The sequence below is a fragment of the Crocodylus porosus genome, unplaced genomic scaffold, assembly GCF_001723895.1.
Source record: "Crocodylus porosus isolate Cpor-Errol unplaced genomic scaffold, CroPor_comp1, whole genome shotgun sequence".
Lineage (NCBI taxonomy): Eukaryota > Metazoa > Chordata > Crocodylia > Crocodylidae > Crocodylus > Crocodylus porosus.
The window spans coordinates 715,697-736,232 of NW_017728909.1; the positions used below are offsets into that span (position 1 = coordinate 715,697).

Genomic DNA, 20,536 nt, shown 5'->3' on the forward strand with positions numbered 1-20,536 from the left:
ACACTGAACACCTTCAAGAGTAAATTGGATGCTTATCTTGCTGGGATCCTATGACCCCAGCTGACTTCCTGCCCTTCGGGCAGGGGGCTGGACTCAGTGATCTTCCAAGGTCCCTTCCAGCCCTAATGTCTATGAAATTAAAGTGTGTAAGCATACCCAGACTAATTTAGCTAGCCAGCATAACAGCAGCAATTCAGGTGATGGTTACAGTGAAGGTTTAGCATGTGGTAATCAGGTTACAAACTCTCCAGGGACCTACATGGTTAGTTTACTCATTAGCACATGTTCACTACTGTTATGACCCGTGTTGGTGGATGAAGCTAGCACAGGTATGCTTCACTCACACCTTGTTTTGCTATGTTCTCATACCACAGGTTGCATTACTTACATCAGTTCAAACACATTTTCTGTTTGTTTTTTGTTGTTACAATAGCATGTAACAGGTAAGAGCAGGGGCTCCATTGTGTTAGGGGATGTAACAATACAGAAGAAGAGACAGGCTTCGCTTTAGAGAGTTTACAGTCTAAATACAAAACACAGCAAGGATGGGGAGGAGTAAACACCAGTATGCCCTTTAGCTGACCGAACACTGGGATAGAGGTAGATTGCTTGAGTTACCCATGTCTCAGAGAAATGGAAACAAATGGGAAATGACCCTCATCACAGTCCCAGTTGAGTACCTTAACAAGAAAAGTGGCTTTTCTCAATAGTTTGCCTCTTATACTACAGCTAGCACCTTGGTAGTCAACAGCATGCCTATAAAGGGTTGCACAATTTTAGAAGAATACAGTTTGTCCTTCAAGATCTTTTTGTTGGACATGAAGCATGAGAAAGAAGCAACCCGGCTCTTCAGTTCTGTAGAGGCTCTTATGCACCACTCATAACCATGGCATCCAGCAGTGCATTAAGCACGGAGTGACAAACATGTCACATGCTTGCTCTCTCATCATCTTCTGGGGCAGTCTTTGTTTTGGTAGGGTAGGTTTTGTTTGGCTGGCTATCTTATTTTATTATGTATGTTGCTGTGTATTAATTTTAGAGGAGGGACGAACAAAGCTTTTTGCTCTTGAAGGAGAAGGGATTAAGGTAATCCTTAGCAATCTCAGGAGATTTTTCCATGGTCTTGGCTCAACCCCCAAGACAGTTATTGTCTCCTGCACAGATAAGTTTTACTCTTGTGTTTCAGATCCCAGAATGAGTCTGCAGAGCTCACCCTTAATGAAAATGTCTCCTTGCTTTGACACCTAGTATTTGGTGTGTGGAGGAAGTGAGAGAAGATAAACATGTTACCCACAATCCATACTACTTCGAAAGAACAGAACTACATTTCATTACAATTTGTCCTCGATAGACCAAATGCCCCTACGTTTCTGATGGCCCAAATTCTGTAAAGTACTTAGTACCCAATAAGAGGTGATTTCAGTAACAGTTGAGGTACTCAGTGGGATAAAAATGTAGGTATTTTTTTACTCCTTCCTCTCGTGTGTCATTTCAATAATAAGCCCATTATGACCTCAGATGTGCATAAAACCCCCCACTAAAGTCAATAATAATAACTGCTGCTCAAGTGTGCTGGAGAAGCAAATGGCCCATCATCATTACTTATAAGGGTATACGTATTTCCTTTCCACCAGTCATCTCAGGCTTTAATTATTTTCTTAATTAGACTGACATGCATTGAAATTGATGACTATATCCTCAGCCCTTAGGAAATGAATGCATGGACCAGGATGTCCTCTGCATATAGAATTAAATATGTTCCTAAATAAATTAAATTAAATATACAATTAAATATGTTCCTAAATACTTTCATCAACTAAATAATAAATATATGTGGTTCTGCCCTTCAGAGGAAGCCCTGAGCAAGTTCAGAGGGCACAAGTATTACAACAGAAGGGCAGTCTTCCCTGGCGTATTCAGACCATTTCATTATCAGAGATGCTGAGCACCTGGAGCTCCCACTAGCTCTGCGGGGAGATGGGGCAGGTACTCAGAACTTCTGAGGATCTTCTTGATCCTATATGCTCACAAAAAACAAACCTAGAAATAACATATGCAAAAGCAGTTAGAGACCCTAAAATAAAAGCTTCCTAACAAATAAACAAGGAAAATATTTTACACCCACTAATAGTAAATGGAACTCTCTTCCTTTCTCCAAGAAACTACAGCATATTCCCTAGGGATATTTCTGAGCCATTTTAAAAGCCATTTTTATCAATCATATTTTCCAACTGGAATTAGCTTCCTCTTTAGAGCCTGGATTCAATGATCCTGTTAACCTAGCTGTATATGTTCCATTTTGGATATTACCTCTGGTGACAATTTTTTCTTTTAATTGGAAGACCAAATCCAGCCAAGCAAAGGGCAGGCCCAAGAAGGCTCCGGGACACTGCATGCAACCAGAAAAGATGCCACAACACTTTCTGTAGAACTGTTAATACGAGATGTGAGTGGGTTCTCCTCCCTGTTGTTTTTTTTTGTGACGGCCTTAAAGGTAAGATGGCAGTTGTTACAAATGTAATTCCATTAATGGGTTTTCAGGGACATGAACAGAGTGGACAAGAATTGCATTTAGGTCCCTAAATGCATTATGTGCCTAATAGATGTAAAAGAATCTAGCCCTGTTTATGTAAGCTTTCATCAATACGAGTAAAGATTGCATCAGTTTCAACCTTTGTTTCAGAGGGCCAGACTCACAAAGGTGTTCAGACACCTGAAGATGCAGACAGGCATGTGGTATAATTTACAGAAGTGCTAGGTACTAAGGAGGGGTCCTCAAACTGCAGACACAAAGGCTGAAGGTTTCTTTGCAGCATAATAAAGTGAGAAGCCCAGAGACACTGTTTTGAGACTCTGAGAGGAAGCAAATAGAAATTGCGGTACATAATACAGGCTTGGGGATTTCTGAGCTTCTGTAAACACTTAATTCATTTCCATTTACGGGGAACTTTATCTGAGGCAGCTAAAAGAGTTTTTACTGTACCTGCAACAAGACATGTTGTTCACTGAGTGCTTGGACTTTGTGCTAAAGTTCAGGGGATCTTCCCATATGACGTGAGCCACCATAAATGTTTGATGTGCTCCCCTCAGCCTCACCACATAGGCTCTGAGCAAAGCCACAGTTGCTTTCTTTGTTGACACTGAAAAAGGGGAAGGAGACAAGGGAAAAGGAGAACAAGAAAAGGAAGAAGAGGAAAACAGTCAGAGGTTGCAAACAGACATTGCCTTCGCCATAAAAAAGTTTGTGGTGGCACAAAACCCAAGTGATATCTTAGCCCTCTGCGTGGGGGGTTGTTTTGTTTTTTTTAAATAATTTCATGTCTCAGGCAAAATCAGCTACATCAGTTCTGAATTCTATCAGCTGAGTAGAGCTCAATCATTCAAGTCTTTGTGGTGCTACTGCTGGCAAGTATCCTTCCAGACTCCATCTGGGGCTTCAGATACTCCCAAATCCATGGCAGGCATCCTACATACGTGCAAGCTCCAAGCCCAGAGGCCTTGGAGTTCAGATGGTCCCGAGTCTCACTTGCCCCTACACAAAAGACTGAAGGAGCAAGCTAGAGGGAGAACCCAAGACTAATCCCCCAACACCATAAATTGGGTAGCCGAGACCCTCCCATTCAGAGACTATAGTAGATTCTCATAATGGTGCCTGTCCACAGTGTGGTGAACAGGTCTCCACTCTCAGCTACACACATCTGCTCCTAGTCTGGGTGCCCATGGTATCTCCCCAGTTAGAACAGGGTCTACACTTGAGCCGAGTCAAAAGTATGTCATGCCACAAATGCAGAAATCTTTGAGCATGGGGATTCCTAGTCACAGTTTGCACCTCTTTTTTGTTTATGGTGGGAGAGCACAGGAAGCTTGGGGCTGCTCATACTCTCCTGGCATCCTGGGCAGGTGCTCCAGTGACTTCAGGGACCAAATCTTGCATACCCCAGTAATGCCCCTGCAGGAGGATTTCTAGTGCATGCACCTGCAAGCATGGAAGGGGGAACCCCCATGCAAGGGATTCCTGCAACACACATTGCTGCACCCCAACCTGGGGCACTCCTGAGGCTTCAGGGGCCACATCTTTTGTGCCTCAAAAATCCCCCTGCAAGAGGAATTCTTAGGGCAGGCATTTGTACAGGGGGAAAGTGCTGCAGGGAATTGTCATGGTACAGGCATCAGGACACGCATCTACAAGCCTGGGGGATGGAGGGAGGGGGCAGGATCTTCAGGGGACTCCCATGGCAAGTGTTTTGGGCCATGGCATCCCTGCCTTTCTCTCATAAGATCAGGCCCCTGAAGCACCAGGAGCACCCCTGAAGGGACCTAACCCTTTGGGACAACCACCTAGTGATCTGTACAGACACCAGTGAATGGATCAGTGAGGTGATGACACATCCCTACACAGCTGATCCCACTCCAAACACAATGTCTGTTTATAAGCAGAGAGGGTTAAAATTAACTTTTTTTTCTTACTCTTCCTTTTCCCCCTTTCCTTATTAAAAATTGCTTATTGACCCACAAAGCTTTTTATATAGGATGGCTGTGGATACTAACTGTACTGAACTACTGAGATTGCAGGCAAAAGGCACCTTATATAACTGCAAGTTAGGTACTTCATTAATATCAATAAATAACAACAACAAAATTCTTGTCCGTCAGTTTTTAATAAATGGATTGCAAACAGGCTATATTTTCATATGACAATAGAATGCTCTTTTCCCTCTAGAACTGGTGAAACTTCTTTCAGGTATAGCACAGTAAGTGAAATATTAAGTCCCTAATTTTAACAGGGTTGAGTAGATCTTGATATGTGCTGGATGCTAAAATATGCAAGTTTCCTGCAGCTAAGGAGAATTTGATTTGTTCAACTCCAAAACCCATGTATACTGGATGATTAGCACCCATCATTGTATTCAGAGGATGAGAGACAGATTACCTTGTTAAAATACATTTAGTCTACTTGTTTCCATTTATACATGCCCTACAAATGTAGCCACATATTTACACGTTGTGGAGTATGTCAGTCCCCAAATTACTAAGCTTAGGTCTTTCAGCCATTACAGAATGCAATACATAATAAGCCAATACATGCTAAGAAGATTGGTCGCCAGAGCTCTCTCCATAGTTAGAGAACATTTTTTCACTCAAATTGTGGTTACATGTTTCAATTATTGTACACTAATTTTAATCAGCACCACAGGCTGAATGGAATATGGATACAAATGAACCATCACTCCATACACTTGCTTGCATGCTCATCATTTTAAATATTAAAATTTAGGGGTGCCTGTTTACACCATGGGCTTGAATCCTCATTAAATTAAATAGGTTTATAAACAATTTAAACTTGTTTATTTTAGAGTGTCACATCTGTGTTTACACACACTAGGTTTTCAAACAAATTAAGCCTTGGAGCGTTGCAGCTGTGTTTACATGAACTAGGTTTTCAAACAGATTTATCCGGCTCCCTGGCTGGTGCTGCAAGAGAATGGGACACTCTAGCACTACCTCCCCAGCCCAGGGCCCTCCACCCACCCTGTGCCTGTGCCCTGCCACACAGCTGTGGAAGCAAGGAGCTGGCAAACCACCCAAGAATAATAAAGCAGAAGCTATTTGAAAGTAAAAGCAATTCAAAGGGGTGAACTATAAAAAGTAGCAGCACCATCTGGTGGACAAAGAGGCTCATTACATGTCTTCGAGTGCCTTTGTGTTTGCACGCAATGAATCCATGAACATAACACTCATTTCCGGCGAGCCAAACTAAATTATGTCCGAGGAGTTTTAGTTTAGTGCACAAGAATGACTTTTAAATCATTGGGAAATCCCACTCATGCAAACAGACACACAGTTGCAATGCATGAAAGGGCAAAAATCGTGGTGTGTACAAGACCCCTAACAGTGGTTAACATGCCATATTCTCAAAGATCCATATTTTTTTTCCTGGTACCTACTGGGGTATGCTAGAGCTTTACAAATCAAAGATTAAATGAAAACATGGAAGGAACACATTAAGCATGTTGAACTAATCAGCTGCTTAAAAGTTTTCATTACACCTAACACATGTGTAACAGAAACACTTTATGAAGAATGTTGTAAATGTCCATTGCTTGGAGTCATCTCTATATGCATTATTTCTTGACAAATGGATATAACTATCAGGGTCAGAGACTGTTAAGAGATGTATATTTTACACAATATGTCTGTGAGGCCAGAAAGAAGTGTGTAAGAGGCCTATATTTAATTTGAGGACATTCACCAGGATTCCTGAAATAATTAATAAAAGTGAGACATAGTCACTTGACAATCACAATCAAATATGTTGTTCTAATTTAGGAATAACCAGCATTTGCTATATATGGTGGGCCTAAATCTATTTTCATTCCATTCAACGGCAAGCAGAAGATCCGGTTTCTTTCTTTTGATGCTTTCACAACTCCAATTATTTGTGAAAAAAAACAAGAGCATGAATTATGTCATGGAAGAACTGGGAATGGAGGAATCCTTTGGACTCCTAGGGAGTGGGCACATGAACAATTACTGATATAAATGAAGGCAGTGATTTGTATCATGCCAAGCTCTACCATGGTAACTGTACATGACCATACTCTAATCCTGTGGTAAAGTTTATTCATGGCAATTTATCATTCTCTTCCTGAGGGCTAGTAAGGTACTACTGTTGTATAATTGGCACACTAGCATCTGCTACAGTGTTGCTCATACTGTGAACATCCTTACCCTCATTATAGACCTCACGGGAGCTTGTTCACATACCGAAGCCCTAACAAAGCCATCTCCATGACATGCTACATGCTGAAAACCTGCGACCAACTCTTTTACCCACAAAATATTGCATCTTTCCTGTATACAGGCTGTTAAAAAATTCATCTAGGTAAACCAGTGCAAACCCCTAACATAGATGCTCTTAAATTGATATAATCCTGTTTCATTTGCATCAGTAAGTTACCAATAAATTGGATTAATCTAGGGTCAGGACCATTTAAGGCTGGACCAGTTAACCCAGGCTGATTTTTAAATCAAATCACTTTTCTAATGTAGACGTAGCTTGAAAATACTAACCAAATTGTGAGCTGACTCTTGGCAGACACACAATCCAAACAATAACCTACTTCTTCAAGTTAAATCTGCTAGGCTTCTCTTTTTCAGTGTAATTATTCACCTGCTTTCACCATGTTTACCTTTGTGCACATTGAGCCTGCTGATGAAGGGATGGGAATGACTCCTTTTCCTTATCACCCTTAGTTTATTTTACCTCTTATTTGGAGCATGCATGTTCTGGAGTGGTAAATCACTGTGTATTTGAATGCCTGCACAGTGCTGCCACACTGATTTGTCTGGACTAACAGGTCAGATTACTGGGAAATTGCAGCCAAAAGGGAACCTGCTTTAAAAGGAAGAAGAGTCTGTAATCCAGTCTGGATATCAAGCGGTCATATAGTTCCCTACATTAATAAAAGGGCCTTAATTTAGACAGTTGAGTCCTAACTGCATTTAAAAAAAAATATTTAGTCAAGAAATAATTTTCAGCTGTGGATCTGGAGTTGGTTTCCTTGGAATACGTCTTTGCTTGCTTTATTATTAGTGAAAACAAATACAAAAGGGATGCAAGCACAGCACACTGACATTTGAGGTTTCTAATTTTCTAATATGTTCATGTTTATCCCTTCCCACACTACTGAACTCATCTCAACCCCTGATCAAAATGGGGTGCACAAGATCTTACCATAAGCAAACACACTGGGGCAGGGCTTGTCAATCACTGCCATGTAAGGCCACTACTTTTACATAGAAGCTCCCAGCAGTTCAGGAGTCATATTTCAGGAGACAAATGGTAATAAAAAGAAAGAAAAATCATCCTTGTAAGGTTGATAAATGGCAGTTCAGCAAACAGCCAAGGCAACAAGAGGGTTACCTGTCAGCACAGGGAGACAGTAGACTATACACGCCACAGTAGAACAAAGCTCCATTTTTCTTCCTCTCTTCTGTTGAATTTGGGTTTAAAATGTGGAGTTGAAACAAACTGCAGGTTATCATAAGAGCTCCCCGGTTGAGAAAACCATTGTGAGGACTGGAAAATGCTTAAGGGACAATCCCAAGACATATTAAGAAACTTAATACATTCCACAAAGCCTGGGAAAGCCTAATCAGGTTTAATTTAAGCATGACTTTTACAAGGTGCAGTTAAGTTTTCTACTAGGCTTTATCTGTGCCCACTGACGATGATGAAAATCTCCAATCAACTTTAATAATGCAAGATGGGGCCTGTAGACTGTAAAAAAAAAAAAAAAATGTTTTTTTCATTTAAAACATCAATTTAATCTGTGAGAGGCACCAGGCTTTTAAGAACATTTCAGCAGAGGAAGTTGCATAATATCATTACTGCACTCACAATTCTTTTCCACTCCTTCTCATCAATAATTCCCCCACCTCAAGAGAGGTTTTTTTTCCATTTGCTTACTTGAAGCATTCCCAGGAAAGCACTTACCATCCTGCAAAACAGCCAACTGATGCTTGGAGTGCTGGGTACCACCAGGCTGTCACATCATGTTGTGCTGAGCACCCCTGTGCTCATCATTTCCGAGGTAGGTGTCCTCACTGGGCCTTTGCAGCCACAGGCAGGTGCCCAGAGCTTCTGTTTCGCGTGGACACTTTTCCCTCGCCCTTTATGGGATCCTGAGGTTTTAAGTAAACAATTACTTCTCTTTCTGATAAGTCACATTAAAATATCGATCAGGTGGGGGAGGGAGGGAGGCCCACACTCCACTAAGCTGGAGTTGCCTTTAGTCAAACAGACAAGGGAGGAAAAAAACCCCTCACAACCTTGCAAGCCCAGTTTTAACTCTGCCTCAGACTGTCTGAGGGCAGGGGAAAGGGGAATAAGTGGGCAGGCAGGAGGGAAGAGTTGCACTGTCCTGATGGACTGAAATGAAATTGTTTCCCGAGAGAATTTATGAAGCCCTAATATCCACATTAGCACAAGCTGGCGTGGTCTGAAAGCCCCACAAGACAGTGTGGCAGTGGGGCACATCAACATTTGCTCTGTGCATGCTATGACCCAAAATGGATGACATGTTTGCTTCACACAGCCCTGGGCACATGCTATTAAGCATCCTGGAGACAGACCGTGTCTTTACATGCGCTCCAAGAGTAGGGGTGCGGGGATGCTTTAAGTAGAGGGACTCTGAGAGCCACTCTAATTAAAGCACTTGCAGTGTCTCATGTATTCAGCATCCCACACTTCAAAACGGTGGTGGGGTGCTTTAACTAAAGCTTGTTTGATGAGCTTTAGTTAAAGTGCTCCCACCAAGCACTTGAATACATGAGGGGAGACACTGAATACATGAGATGCAGAGGCTGCTGGAGCGCACTAATTAACATGCTGCAGCAGACATGATTAATGGAGTCTGCTCCAACACACTGTAATTACATGTCTATGGGCACCCAGAGAGCCTACTGCCATATGTCGAACACTGCACTAAGGAAATTACTTGATGTCTGGAGACCCAGCCTAGATGCTAGTGTCACACAAATCCCAAAGGAACCATAAACGTCATCTTAGTAGGGGTATCGCTGGACTTGAATCCGGGTCTCCTTGCCAAAGTCATATGTTAAAGTCAGCAACATGTTTGGTGTGGAATTAGTCTCCATTTTACTGGAGATTTTAGTGCTTTATTTTGGTTTCATTAAGATAAAGGTATTTGTAACTAAAAAAAGACATAAAACACTATGGGAAAAAGCTATCGACATTTTGAATGCCATGGCAGACGTCCTCACCTAGCTAACAGAAGTGCAACAGACAGGAATCAAGAGTCACGTGCCCGCCCCTCTCTATGCAGCTGTTTGCTGGGATTCTTACTACACCTAAGACCACTGTACATTACAGAGAGCCTAACAGCCAGCACAAGAGTAATTTTTACCCATCTTAAGGCTGCACTGCCAGGGCAGTGTAAAGTCCTCTTTGTGCAAATGACAATGAAGCTTTGAGAGCTAAAGCCAAATCAACCCCACCATGGGACAGTGAGGGGTACAGCACAGTGCTTTCAGCTCACAGTGTAGAAGTATGAGTTCTAGTCCCAGCTCTGCTGCTAAGCTGCTGTTTAACTCTTAGCAAGTCACTTCATCTCCGTTTTCCCTTTCACCCTCTGTCTTATATACTTGCATAGCAAACATTTTAGGGGAGAGATTGTCTCCTACTTTGTTCTAGTGGAGGGCCTAGCACAGTGGGACTTTACTCTGAGCCAGGGTCTCTAAGCCCTACTCTAATATAAATAATAACAACAACAGCAGCTGTGAATGGTGTGTGGAGGGAAGCAAATGTCAAACAGCACATTGTATCTGAAGAAACTAATTATTGTTGTCAGTCCTCAGGAGACTTTTGTTTTTAAAGTACTGCATTGTTGTTTTAGGAGTACATCCTGACTTATAAAAAAAACCCAGAATATTTTGTTATGAGAGACTAATGGTAATTCTTTTAACTTTCTTCACTATACAATGCATCTGCTCAGCTGCAATTTAATGTTTAACTTGTTAACAAGAAGGTAACTCTAGAAAGTGGGGGTGAACCATCTTTATACAAGCTGTTGGAGCTTCAAATGTCAAACAAATACTTGGGGTGAAATCCTGGCCCTATTGCAGTCATGGCAAAAGCCCCCTTGACTTCTAGAAGATTAAGATTTCACCTGAGTTCAGACCAAGACTTCTGTGCATCTTGTACAATGGGACTCAGCGTCTGCAATGTAAATGCAGTCTGCTCTAAAACTGGAAACATTTTTACATATTTGAATTGCAATTATTATAAGAAATATGCTTATAATATTTAAGCAACACCCCTGTATCATCAGCTCATGCTATCTGCATACCCTTGTAGAAGGGTTGGGGACTTCTTTATTCCTATGGACATGGTCAACAATCTCGGTGCCACATCATGCCAAGAAGAAATGGTATTAATTGTTGTGACATACTAGGTGGAGCTTATAGCATAGACACAGGGGCAAATACATGCACAATTCTTATAATAGAATGGACAAATTACATGTGCAATTTTGAAAATCTGGTACTGTGTTTTTTTAAGCTCATGGGAGGTATCTGGTTCAATAGATAAAAACTTGTACTTATCTGTAAACAAGAGAGAAAAAAGAATACAAACAATAATAATATATTAAGGATTTATTTTTATGAGCTGTAATTTTCTCTAAAACGTAACAACAGATTGTTAGCATGCTGCTTGTCTTCAGGAAGGAAGCTAAATAGTTATTGCTGGGATTTTTTTCTAAGTTATAGTATTTTTTCACACTACACCATAAGTAAAGTAAGGCTCTCTATTGTACATGGAGCTGGATTATCTAAGACAGACAAGTGAGACAGAATTGAAAAACTCACCAGTGAGGACCGGTCTAGAAGGACTGGCTTCTGGTCTAGTACTTTGCAATAAAATGTCAAGTTGTTTTGAAATTTATGGCTCGATCACAAAAGGCAAAACAAGAGTAAAGGAGTATGTTGCAATACACTGTGCACAGATGAGTAGGGCAAATTCTATTCTCAGTTACAAGACATTTAAACACAACTAAAAAAACCATTCCAACTAACAATTATATAGACAACTGCTGCTAACTGAGAATCAAATATGGCCCATAAGTGAAAGCTGGAAAATTCTTTGTTTTTGTCTTATGTAAAGCCTCAAGAAAGGAAGTTCCGGGGGAAAACCTGAGAAAAAAGGAGACAAAGGTGAAGAAAAGGCATTCATAAACAGTAAACCAAAAGCATTAATAAACTAAAACTCAGGCAGGAATAGCATCTTTTGACACTCCTTGAAAGAAGTGAAACACTACAAGTTAAAGATGTAGTCCTACGAGCATCTAACAGGTGAACCTCTGCAATGGGGAAAACTGAACCTGCCCAGAGACTGGCTAGATGAGGGTTAAACTTTCTCATTCTGCGTAGTGACCTGGGTGATAAATGAAAATGTCAAAAGGACTAATGGGTGGACACAGTCTTTTTGGGGGAGGGATGAACTTCTTGGTGGAAAAAATCCCTTTTTGTGATTGACTCCAACTCTGTTAGTCTAAAATCATTATGCATACATTGGGAGTCCATTTTGAGAGGGTAGTGCAGAAAGTTTAGACACATGATTGGAGGAGATTATTTATTTAGCCAAACTTTGTCAAGCAAGCCCTATCACTCAATTGGATTCCGAGACTTGGAATATAGTTTCAGTTTATTTCACCCAAATGAAGCTTACCTGGAGCAAATTGGTTCTTCATTTCAGCGGAAGATAAAGGATGCTAGGTGAAAATGTGGTGTGCACATCTTTTCCATAGCAGGCTGCCTCTGACCAGAAAATGGCAGCTGCCTCACCTGGAAAGAGGGGGAAAAGACTTACTTTCTGGCTTTCTGGTGAAGTGCATAGCCCAGCTTATCACAATCAACTTGCATGACAACTGGTTGTCCCCAAAAGCAATTTTCTTAAGAGAGGAGTGACTGTGTCCTCAAGGCTGAAATGAGAAATGCTTAGGGCAAAACATAGGGTGTGTACCATCATTACCTTTACATCGACCTAACTAGGGTTAGGTCAATCAATCAAAATCATTAGCGTCACATCAGGGGGGCATGTGCCCCACCCCCTGCCCCACTCCCACCGATTTCTGTACCACTGGTGTGGCATGGGGCGCAAGACTGCAGCCCAGCCAGGGCCCAGCAGCAATGGGGGTGGCAGTGGCTCTGCGATTTCTGGACTGACTATGGGGCACAGAGCTATAGCGGGGTCAAAGGCAGCACCCAGCAGCAGCAGGGTCAGCAGCAGTGCAGAGTTGTTTCCCCTCACTGTCAACACTTATGCATCATCCATGATCTAAATCCATCTGTGCAGGCATTCATGGGGCTTTTAATCACCCCAAAATGGTAGGCCTGATCTAAGTTAGGTTACTGGAATAGATGAACTAACTTAGATTAGGAATGAGCTAACCCAATCTATCAAATGTCTGTACACGCTCGGAGTGCTGCCCTGGGGCTGGGAAAGCCCAGCCACTCACTGCATCCCTGGGAATGTGATCTTCCTACCCCTCAGGCTATTTTTAGCCTTTCAACTCTCACACCCGAAATGGCTGACCTCCCCCTGCAGACCCACCAATTCCCTACACAGACCTGCCAGCTCCCTGCCAATTTGCCAAACCCCACTGCAGACCCATTGCCACCCCCCGCCCCATCCCACCCATCCTTCCCCTAACCCAATTTATTTATACTGGTTTCCCCATCTTGCTCCCAGGAGTGGTGAATGCCTGTACACACCACTGTTGGTCTACGTTCACATGGCTTACTTTAAGTAAGCCATGTGAATGTAGACAGGGCATGGTGAGCACCTGTACCCCCTTCTTAAGTGACACTAAAGTGCAGAGACAGTGGAAGGGAACAGCGAGGGCATCAGCAACACAGAGATTCAGGAATTATCTGATTCTGCATTCCTCAAAGGAGCATATATTTGAGGTTTGAATGATTTTCTCTACAGGATCAGGCCAAAAGAATATAATTGTTATCTTCATGTACATTAATGAACTGGTTTGATCAATGTTTTTATGATTTTATTCCAGTGTGCATGAAATCAAAAACACTGGGGATTAACCCCATTCTGACCTGAATAATTTACCCATGCATAAAACTTTGTAATCTGTTACAAACCCAAAAATAGCCCCAGTGGTTGCTGAGGTTAACAAAACTTTCAAGCAAACCTGGGTCAAATCCAAAACAGATCCTCATGTGATATAAATTAGCTGAAGTAACCAAAATCATCCCTTCATCATGACCTACTGGTTTCAGTGGAGCCATTCTGAGTTGTACCTGCTAAAAATCTTGTCTTATGGTTTTTGGTGGAAATCACAGAAGTACCTACACTTAATATAGGCAAAGACCACTAGGTTGCTTCTTCATGTGGATCACAAAGTTTAACACATAATGCAAGGGACATGAATCTCTGAATTGAACAAAAGGATTGTGGAATAGCCTATAGGGGGAAATGATAGTTTCATCCAGCTCTAATACCACAGTTTAGCAAAGGAAGACATACAAGGATAATAGAGATATGCAGTGCAAATACACATAGAGGGGAAAATACCCGTGACCTGCCTTACTCTGTGGCTAGTAGTTAAAGATTACCTATGCTGGAGTTCAGATTAGTGGGTAGAAAAAAATTAACTGAAAAAAAAGTATTAAGTGGAACAAAGGTATTTAACCTGGAAAACATGATCTTTTCTGCTGGAGTTTTCAGTAAACTAAATTGATTTGAATTTCTCAATGTTCGGCTATATTACATCAGCTCCAGTACAGCATCCTGGCATGTCTTGTAGTGACCTACCACAGCGACACATCAGACACGAGGAATTCAGACAGACCATTAATGAGACATTTAAGATGAAGAGCCAGCAAACTAGTGGGTGCAAGACATTTAACTTAATTCACTGAGTTTTATCTAACAGAACCACTGTTTGATCTTGCAGGTCAGGGGTGGCCAGCCTGTAGCATGTGCAGCAGCACAGGCAGCCCTTGTATGCTCCACAAGGAGACCAGCAGAACAGCAGCAGACAGAGCAGGAAGCAGAGGATCAGGCAGGAGCACAGGCCAGGAAGCAGAAAAGAGCAACAGACTAGGCAGGGGGCATAGGGCAAGGAGCAGAAAGCAGAGCAACAGATTGAGGATCTACAGGGGATCACAGGAGAACTTGGGGAGAGTACAGGGCTTATTTGTGGCTAACCTGCCAAAAAGGTTGGCACCCACTGTAGTAGGCCACCCTGCCTCACTAGTAGACGCACAATAACAAACTGATCTAAATTGCACTTGTGAATAACTGCAGGCGCAACATGTGAAGCTACACTTTAAAAACCTGATGCATAAACAGCATTTTTCATTGTTAGCCCATAATTTTTCATAGGGCAAAGATAAACACGAGTCCTCTGTGCATCATACTGATGGGAAAACACAGTAAGCCAGGGTTAATATTTTACATCTTTCAGTCTCCCTGAGTGTAAGTCTTAAGCTCAAATGTTATTCCTCCAGCCAAGGACATCAGAGTATAAATTAGTTCCTAGGCCTAATATCCACAAGTTCCCACTTCTGGCTATACTGGCGCCACCTAGGCTAGGACTCCAGTGACCCCCAAGTATGTAAACCCAAATTCTGCCTGGTCAACAATCCAGTTTCTCCAGGGACAAGGCAAAACTGCCTTCCTCAAGACAGAAGTAGCTCACTAATGAATCCCCCCATAGCAGTACTGTTCTTTCTCCTACTCTACAGAGAATAGGAATTACTATAGCCCTAGGTTTTGCTTGCCTTGCATGTCTCAAGCAGTGGTAAGTAAGAAGGAAGTTCTGGTAATCTCTCTCTTTTTTAAAACACTTAATACCCTTTCAACATAGGTCTAGAAAGTACCACATGAGGTCATCTTGCCCATCCCCTTGCTGAAGGCAGGAACAGCCCTGACTGAACCATCCCAGTCAAGTGATTGTCGAAAGTGCTCCTTAAAATCTCTAGGGGTGGAGATTCTCTCCAGATAGCCCGTCCCAATGCTTGAACCACTCTCAAAGTCAGAAAGGTCTTCCTACTCTCCAATCTAAATTTCTTCTGCTGCATCCTGAGGTCATTACTTTAGTCAAAGGCCACAGAAAAAAAGTCTATCTCCATCCTCTTTCTAATCCCCCTGCAAGCAACTGAAGACTTCTATAAAACGCCCCCTCAGTCTGCTCTTCTTCAGACTAAATGACTCCAGTTCTTTTTGCATTTCCTCACATGAATCTTACTTCCTCCTTAATATTTTTTGTTACTCTGTGCTGGACTTAATTCACACTGGCTATGCTTTTCTTGAAATGTGGGGCCCAAAACTGGACATAGCACTTCAGGCGAGACCTTGTCAGCATTGAATAGAATCACTTTCCTCGATTGATTTGCAAGAGACACTCCTGTTCATACAACCCAGGATGCTGTTTGCTCCCCTCCTAGCAAACACACACTGTTGGTTCATATTCAGATAATGGTCTATCATAACCCCAAGTCCTTCTCTGCAGTACCATAGCCTAGCCAATCATTCTCCAGTCTGCATTTAATTATTCTGTCCCAAATGCAGGACTTTTCGTTTGCCCTTAGTGAATTCCTTCTGACTGATTTCAGAGCATTGATCTAGTTTATCCAGATCATTCTGAATCTTAGCCCTACCCTCTAGAGCATTTATAACTCTACTCAACTTGGTGTCATCCACAAACTTTCTAAGCGTGCTCCCAATCATATCACCCAGATCATCTTTAGAAGACAACCACTGTTCCTTTGGATCATGGTATACACGTAGGAGGTCTAGTCAGATGTCTGATTAGTCTGTTTGTGGCTGACAAGCCCAATCTGAGAACGACATAGCTCGTTATAAGTTTCACAGATCCATATATTGTCCAAATTTACAGCACAGTGCTCTCTTTTTTCTCACTTTGCTTCCATCCTCTGGATCAAAGCTGCTTCATGTTGAGCCACACCTAGTGCCAGATGTTCCCTCCATGTACGGCAGGATTCTACGTACTCCTATCAGCCTTCTGTGTTGATGTTGAACGACTTCATATGATTTTTGCATACATTGTGGTACTGCCATAGAGGGCAATCCCCACTTTCTAGAGCCATCTCAGATCTCACTATATGAAATATTCTTAGGGATACAGTCTCCTGTCATTCTCCTGACATGGTTGATTCATCACAATTTCCTCTTCTTGATAGTGTTTTCTAAGTGTGTCAATCCTGCATGCTCCACTACTTTTGCACATTTATACACGTGCTTGGGGAATGGGAGGAAAAGCCAGCAGACTCAAATAAATGAGTGCTCCAACATGCTGGAATTCCAGTGCAATGGAACAGCCTCCACCTTCTGCGCTTGGTGCTCTGCCTTCCCACTTCATTTTCAGGATCTTATACAGACATCTCATGTGGAAGCTGTTCAGTCTCTTGATGTGCCTAGTATAAGTAGTCCACATTTCTGAACCACAAAGTAGGGATGAGAGCACACAAGTCTTGTAGATCCACCTCTTCACCTTAGCTGATTGTTTGCTGTTGTTCCAGGCATGTTCCTGCAGTAGCCTGAAATTCTTAGCTGCTTTTCTGATTCTGTCAGTCTGTTCAGTCTGAAGATCAAGACTCCCGCTCACCGTAGAACCCAAGTAGCACAAACTTTTAACAATACCAAGAGATTTATCAACCAGAGTGATGTCAGGTATTGGTTCTTCCACCCCTTGGTACATGATTACAGTCTTTTTGAGACCAAATTGCCATCCCAAAGCTCTTGCATGATTCAGAAAATCTACTCAAGAGATTTTGCAGGGAAAATTCACTGTGGGCAATCAAGGCCATGTCTTCCACAAACAGGAAGTCTTTCAGTACCTGTTCTTTCACCTTGCTTTTTGCTCTAAACATTGTGATGTTTAGGGATCCTGGTTTTCTCTGATTTTAAAAAATCCCCACTCTTCAGTTAAAAAAAAGTAACCCCAAATCCACATTTTTCCATGATTTAAATGAAACACCATTAACATAGATATATACATAGTGATGTTTCATTTTTCCATGATTTAAATGAAACGCCATGACTGAAATGAAACACCACTAATATATAGATATAGATATATAAATAGATATATATTAGTGGTGTTTCATTTTAATCATGGAAAAATGTGGATTTGGGGTTACATTTTTTCTCCATGATTAAAATGAAACACCTTGAGCAGCTGCAACATACATGATTTCATGGTCAGGTGGGTGGCAAATTGGCTTAGGGGTTGCACCTAGAGAGTGGTGGTGGATGGGTTGGTATCAACCTGGAAAGATGCAAATAGTGGAGTCCCACAGGGCTCAGTCCTGGGTGTTTCATTTAAATCATGGAAAAATTCAGATTTGGGGTTTATTTTATTTAACCAAAAATTGGGGATTTTTTTAAATCAGAGAAAGCCAGGATCCCTGGTGATGTTGAACAAGCCTCCATCCAGTCTGGACCAAAAAAATAATGCCATCATTACTGTACTTGAATGCATGAAAAATCTGGCATGAAAAGTAGATGCTAAAAAGCATAGGAGCTAAAACACACCGGTGTTTCCCCCCATTGCTGATATCAAAGGCATTTGGTACACTACAGTTGCCTTCATACCTTGATACAATGAGCAAATCATGTTCAACAGTTTGTGGGGGACAATTAGATTGATGAAGGCTATGTACAGTGGCATTCATTTTTCTCTACACTTCTGTTGCAGTTGATTGACCAAAAATACCGTTGAGGTACTGTGGGTCAGAATGCAAGGGGGTCAGAAGGAAAGGGACTTTTTAGTAGGGGTCTACTACAGGTTGCCACACCAGGAGGATGAGTTGGACCTGGAATTCTCAAGGCAGCTCTCAGAGGCCGTATGCTCAAGGGACATGGTTATCACAAGTGACCTAAACTACCCTGGCATCTGCTGGGAGGAGTTGTCAGCTAGATTCGACCAGTCATGTAGGTTCTTAACCTGCATACAGGACCTTCACCTAACACAGGATGTATACGGTCCCACTAGGGGAAATGCCTTACTAGATTTGGTGGTGGCTATAGGGGAGGACTTGGAAGGGGATCTACTGGCACAAGGTAACCTAGGGGACAGTGACCCTCACTTAGTTGAATTCACTATCCCACTTAGGGTGGGAAAGGTAACCAGTAGGACAGAAATGCTAGACTTCAGAAAAGCTAACTTCTGTGTGCTCAGGTGATTAGTTAGTGAGGCACTGAAGAACAGGAGCATTGGTGAGATGCGAGTCCAGGAAGGGTGGTCGTACAAAAGGGAGCATTTCTACAGGTACAGGAGACAATCCCCTTGCGCAGGAAAGCAGGGAAAGGGACCAAGAAACTCTCTTGGCTGAACAGGGAAATCCAGGCAAGCCTGGGGGCAAAAAGAGAGGCATATAGGCTTTGAAAACAGGAGGTAGCTACCAAGGTGGAGTATACCTACTTGGCCTGCACTTGCAGGGAGGCAGTCAGAAAGGCCAAAGCAGAAATGGAACTTAGGCTGGCAACAAAAATTAAAGACAACAAAAAGTCCTTCTTCAGGTATATAGGGAGTAAAAAGAAGGCACAGGGTAGCATAGGACCTCAACAGGATGAACTAGAGCAATTAGTGACAGATACAGGGGGACACGGCTGAGCTCTTCAATGAGTTTTTTGCCTCTGTATTCCTGAACATGGATCAGGACAAATCTCCCAGTTGGATCATAGCCAGGCACAAAAGGGAAACCAGCCCACCAACTGTTAATGCTGACCTAGTGAAGGGACACTTGGAGGGGCTGGATGTAGTCAAGTCAGTAGGCTCAGATGATCTTCACCCAAGGGTGCTGAAGGAATTGGCTAGTGTCATAGCAGAGCTGCTGGCACAGCTGTTTGAGCACTCTTAGTGCTCTGGTCAGGTTCCAGAGGACTGGAAAAGGGCCAGTGTGGTCCCTATTTTCAAGAAGGGGAGGAAGGAGGATCCAGGTAACTATAGACTGGTTAATCTCACCTCTATCCTTGGGAAAACCTTTGAAAAAATTATTAAGGATCACATTTGTGGGAGTCCAGAAGGAAAAACAATGCTGAAGGGCAACCAGCACAGATTCATAGCAGGTAGATCCTGCCTGACTTACCTTGTTTCTTTTTATGACCAGGTCTCAAAATGCTTAGACACAGGAACTGAGGTAGGGAATTGAGGTAGATGTCATCTACTTGGATTTTAAGAAGGCCTTCCATATGGTATCTCATCCTATTCTCACAGATAAACTGAGTGCCTGTGATGTAGATGATTACACGGTCAGGTGGGTGGCAAATTGACTTAAGAGTTGCACCCAGAGAGTGGTGGTGGATGGATTGGTATCAACCTGGAACAATGTGGGCAGTGGAGTCCCACAGGGCTTGGTCCTTGGACCTGTGCTGTTCAGTGTCTTCATCAGTGACTTGGATGAGGGCGTAGAAAGCACTCTGTCCAAATTCGCAGATGATACGAAATTATGGGGTAAAGTTAACACACTAGAGGGTGAGGAATGAATCCAGGTGGAATTCTCTTGGACAAGTTGAAAAAGTGGGTAGAACAGAATAGGATGGAGTTCAACAAAGACAAATGCAGGGTGCTGCACCTGGGGAGAAGGAATCACCGGTTGCATGGTACAGGCTGGAGGAGGACCTTCTCAGCAGCACATCAACATAAAGAGATCTCGGAGTCATTGTTGACACCAAGATGAACATGTGTCATCAATGTGATGAACTGATCCGTAAAGGTAACTGCACTTTATCTTGCATTAGCAGGTGCATGACAAACAGGTCCAGGGAGGTGATACGTCCCCTCTACATGGCATTGGTCAGACCGCAGTTGGAGTACTGCATCTAGCTTTGGGCGCCGCACTTCAAGAGGGATGTGGACAACCTTGAGAGGGTTCAGAGGAGGGCCACTCGCATGGTGTGGGGCTTACAGGCAAAGCCCTACGGGAAGAGACTGAGGGCCCTGGATCTCTTCAGCCTCCACAAGAG

The 20,536-nt window shown here is 42.5% G+C and overlaps 2 long non-coding RNA genes across 2 annotated transcripts in view; both read right to left on the reverse strand.

The window, feature by feature from the left end:
• LOC109307713 overlaps window positions 1-8,610 on the reverse strand; it is an 11,627-nt gene extending 3,017 nt beyond the window's left edge. The window contains exons 1-2 of the long non-coding RNA XR_002100342.1: window positions 8,498-8,610; window positions 2,984-3,140 (exon numbers count right to left, since the gene is read on the reverse strand). This is a non-coding gene — a long non-coding RNA (uncharacterized LOC109307713). The remainder of the gene's footprint in view (window positions 1-2,983; window positions 3,141-8,497) is intronic.
• A 2,550-nt stretch (window positions 8,611-11,160) lies between these two features.
• On the reverse strand, window positions 11,161-12,362 carry LOC109308185. Its single transcript, XR_002100519.1, has 2 exons — window positions 12,251-12,362; window positions 11,161-11,715 (listed from the first exon to the last, which is right to left on the reverse strand). It is a non-coding gene; the product is annotated as an uncharacterized LOC109308185 (long non-coding RNA).
• Window positions 12,363-20,536: the final 8,174 nt, after the last annotated feature.